At 31.5% G+C, this 4,943-nt stretch overlaps 1 long non-coding RNA gene across 1 annotated transcript; it reads right to left on the reverse strand.

Moving 5' to 3' along the window:
• Nucleotides 1-1,244: 1,244 nt before the first annotated feature.
• LOC104906168 (uncharacterized) lies at nucleotides 1,245-3,057 on the reverse strand. The gene is made up of 3 exons (XR_008968426.1): nucleotides 2,764-3,057; nucleotides 2,469-2,648; nucleotides 1,245-2,040 (listed from the first exon to the last, which is right to left on the reverse strand). It is a non-coding gene; the product is annotated as an uncharacterized LOC104906168 (long non-coding RNA).
• Nucleotides 3,058-4,943: the final 1,886 nt, after the last annotated feature.

Consider the following 4,943-nt stretch of genomic DNA (forward strand, 5'->3'; position numbering starts at 1 on the left):
TGGAGACCCAATTCTAAGCTCGTGCGATTAACCTGTAATGTTTTACTTGTAGACTATAAGGTATCCTCTAACATATCTTGGCAATTCCCTTCATCATAATAGTTTCTCTTTGTACTTGGACTTCCGTCTTTAACTTATAGCATCTAAACTATAGCATTCCAAAATTCTCATGATATGAATTTTCCCCTTAAAGGTTTTCTTATTCCCAATACATGAACTTTCATTGCCAGAATATAACCTTATTACATTATCATAAATCACCTACAATTACTATGGCAAGTCAAAATATCTCACTTCATATTTCCCAATACCCACTCGTCCTCATCCTTCTCAAATTTATAATTCACAACCATACGTCCCCATGTATTTGTACTGAAAGCTCATATTAGCCTTAACACCATACGCTTAGTATTGTCATTATATAACTTTAATTACCATGCTCTCTATTATCTAGATTTATATTTTTCTTTCCCAACATCCATTTATATAATCTTACTCATCCAATAGACGAAATTATGCTCCAAACTCTTTTACTTGACCCCTTTGCGGATATGATCTTTTATTACATAAGTATTGTAAATTATATCTCTCTAATCGATACTCTCTAAACCACCACCAAGATTGGATCCTTTATTTCACTGATACTACATTCACATCTCAAATCCTACACATCCTCTGAACTCACATCTCGTAACAACTCCATTAACTCATAAATTAATATTTGACCTTTGAAATTCACATCCAAATTTACTATTCCGTAACTATCTAATCTACGTCCACACATAACATCTTCATTCTTAGTTAGAACCTCCCAACAATTACTTCATCCTTCAATTATGACATCACAAATCTTCATTCTTATATAACCAAGCTCCATATGTTTTTCGGAGATATCTTCGAGTGATACCATTCAGCCTTGTTTATACGCCATAAGTAAATCTTGGATATTTGACTACTTCTAATAATATCCTCAAAGCGACAATTGTATTTCTTAAACAGAACTTCACAAGTACCCATCTCACAGCAAACTCATTCTAACTTAGATTCCAAACTCCATATAACATAATTCATCCATGATATTCTGTAAAGATTAACTTGTTTCACTAGACTTACGTGTTTCCAAACTTAAATCCGAAAATAATGTTCATTAAATTGACCCAAATTTAGAGACTTTTTCCTATGAGAACTTCTTCATAAAAATTTAAGTAGGAGTAAAGATATCCCCGTCATTAATAGAACTAGAAAATTCTGATTTATAATTTCACGAGTCCATATTTGTTCATAACTCCAAGTCATAATTTTCAAAGTTCATGATCATATATAATCAAAATCTCAAACCATAATAAAGAGTTTTTCATACTTTCAGAATTCCATATAAAACTTATATCACAAATATTTTCACAATTGTCTTAAACCTAAAATTTTAACTCAACATCCTTGATCAAAATTCCTTTCTTTTTCTCTGAAACTTTCAAATATAACTATAGTTTAAATCGAAAGCGAGTTCATAAAGATATTGAGTCGACGTCCTGGCTTAGTTCGTAAATCGAAGTACTTGTTGTAAAACCACTTATATAGTTAGATATACTAAAGATCCTTGCTTTAATTCTCATAGCTACACTTTCATATAAAAGATCAACTTACTAAGCATAAGAAACTTATTATAAATTCGATGTGGAAACAAGTAGGTTTAATAATATCACACATCTATATTATTGAAGGATTCAACTACCTCCAATCAGTTCTTCATAAAAATATCACTCAGTAAAACTCATCACATATATAGCTTTCGCTCATAGCTTAAAACCAAATATGTAGTTAACAACTCTTGTAAACACACGAATAACACTTTGAATAATTTTGTATTTATATAAAAGGCTTATTAAGCTCAGCACATGAAATCACATAAAACACGAATATAGATTCAAAGGTGGAAGGACATGTGTGTACCTTGAAACAATTCCCAATAATTCGACATTTTGATAACCAACTATAGCTCGAACTTCATAATTATCTCCATATACATACTCCAACAACGACCTCAAAACAATAACAACAATCATTAACCATCCTCACAACAATTTAGATAAACAAATTGAATTACTCATACTTTCTAAGCTCTTCCATGAACTAACCACACAACCTTATATACAACCCATTCTACTAATCCAACTCACAACATCAATTCATCTCTAATTAACATCATTCTGATTTCAGAGAGTATTATCAAAGACATAATTTATAAAAATCAGTTTTTATAAACTTACTTAAGAGGCTTACTTCATATTAGAAGCTTCAATCCAATAAGAAAGATAAAATATTCAATCTTTAAGTTTAACAACTCTTATCATAATATATTTGCTAATCAATAACAAAATTTATAATCAAGTTTATTTCTAAAATCAAAATATAAAATCCAATTGCACCGAATCAAAGGAGATGAGGAATTAAGAAAAATTAGCTTATACCTTCATATGAAAAGTAATACCAAAATAATGGCAGCAACAAGGCAAACAAGCCAACCACGGCAGCAGCGCAACACAAAGTACAACAATAGTGCTGAACTTGTGTAAGGTGTAACTCATAGCTCCGAACTCCAAATTGAGCGATTTTTGTGTTCAAATTCATTAGCTCGAAGTGATCTACAACTTTGATTCAGAAACAAAGAGCAAAATTGGATTGCATGTTATAGATAATTGAGGAAACAGATTGTCGGAATAAAAACAGAGGAGAGAGAAATGAAGATAGGAACACCAAACTTACAAAGACCATAACTCATAGCTCCGAACTCCAAATCAAGTGATTTTTGGGTCTAAGTTCAATAACTTTTCGAGATCTACAACTTTCATGTGATAAGTTTGGGTAAATTTCGACTCCAGAATACATAAATTGAGCATGCACAGTACGGGGTATAAAATCAGAGGAGAGAGAAAATTATTGTTTGGGGTTTAATTTTAGTTTTAAGGTTTCTCCCAATTCTTAACCACTTGGATAATTAAACTGAAATCTTGAAGAGAATAATTGATCTATGGGAAAAAAAAATACATTTTGGTACTTGATTGAGAAGTTATGAAGAAGAGATAGTGATGTTCTAGCATCTAGAGTAGATGACATGTGTGAGGAGAAATAAATTGTAATTAAAAATGAGTTTCTCTTTATTTCAAAGCTTAAAATCGTTAACTCAATATCTCTATTATATAAAATTCATACTAACTTATTTGTGCTTGGAACTTACTTTAGACGATAAATAATAATTCTAAAAGTAATTTCTTTACTAATATGAACATAGCTAACTTTGACTAAAACGTGTCTGAAGATACCAGCTATTATTCTTATCAAATCTCATTTATAAAGTCATTATCAAACCTGCTTAAAATATAGGCTATTACATTGGATTATTATAATTAATTTTTCCTTAAAAAGATTGACAACTTGAAATGTCTTTTTTGTATAATCTTCAAATGTTTTTTTTATTAGGAGAGAAAAACTAGGTTAGACCTAATCAGAAGTCCCCCTAAAACATCCCTATGATGGATAAAGATTTGGGGGGAGACAATAAGTAAGATCAAGCACCGAATGAACTTTGTTAGCCATCCAATCTACAACTTGATTCGTCCCCCTGAAGCAATGATAGTAATTAACGCTTTGGATCATTCCGCATCTTAACCTCCATCCAGAATAAGAAAATTAATGATCTACAATGGCTTCTAAATATTCGAAATAGCGTTAATGAAAGACAAAATGCCTCCTTTAATCACAGCAGTAGCTAGACCAAAGAAATTGCCGCCTTCATACTTCCACAAGCCTCAACCTGAATAATAGAGTTAGAATTGGTCCCAGCCAAGACCAAGGTTGCTAGGATGGGATCTCACTTTGGATCGGTAAGGGGCCCCGGGGGGGGGGGGGTAGGATCGAGTCGGTAGAATGGGATCGTAGGATTCAATTGGAACACAAGGTGACACTCAAGAAGGGGGGGGGTTGAATTGAGTGGTGAAATCTAATCGATTTTCGCAAAATCTCTTTTATGGCTCTGTGCCTGGCACTGTGCCAAACACTCGTAAATCGCTGATTTGAGTTTTTGCGAATAATAAACTAAAAGTATGTGAGATTTGATACACAAACACAGGATATAACGTGGTTCAATCTCACCTCTGAGATCTACGTCCACACGAAACAAAACTCTTTATTTCTTTGAACCCTAAAATATCAAACCCTTGATACAATAAGATTCCCCCAAATACTAACCCTAGTAGTGCCAACCAACCCTTAACTCTAAGAGTTGTAACTCTCTATAATAGTGAAATTACCAGATAGAAAGAATCCTCAATTGTGTGCTTCTTAGTCAAGCAATTAGAGGACAATTACAATCGTATAATAGTAACTTGAATCTGATTCGCTCAGTGCTATGCTCAGTGCCGTAGGAAATAGTTTTCAGCTCTTAATATTTCTGATTTTTCTCTCTGAAAACGTGAGATCTAAAAGTGAATTATAAAACCCTGTTATAGGACATGGTTTGGACGACCATCCTTCAAAAGATATCTTTTTAATTTCTTAATTTAAGGGATTTAATTCTCTTTTAGAAAATCAAACTTTATCTTTTTCCATCTTTATCTTTAGTCTTAAAAAGGTAAATTTTCCATGTTAGATTTTCTTTTCAACTCAAATTCTGTTTTTTTTTTTTATCAAAAAGTATTTTCCAAAATAAAATCTGATTTTATAAAACTCGTTTTAGGAAATCTCGATTTTATAAAAATCTTTTAAAAACACGTTTTTATGGAAACACGTTTTTGTAAAATCTTTTTCTGAAACTCTTTTAAAAACACGTTTTTATGGAAACACGATTTTGTAAATTTTTTTTCTTTATTTCGAAAACTGATTTCCTTTTTATATAGATATATAATATTAATATAATTTTTTATTTCCTTAGCTCTAAGAAAATAATA

This window comes from Beta vulgaris, chromosome 2 (assembly GCF_026745355.1).
Source record: "Beta vulgaris subsp. vulgaris cultivar EL10 chromosome 2, EL10.2, whole genome shotgun sequence".
NCBI classification, from domain to species: Eukaryota; Viridiplantae; Streptophyta; class Magnoliopsida; order Caryophyllales; family Amaranthaceae; genus Beta; species Beta vulgaris.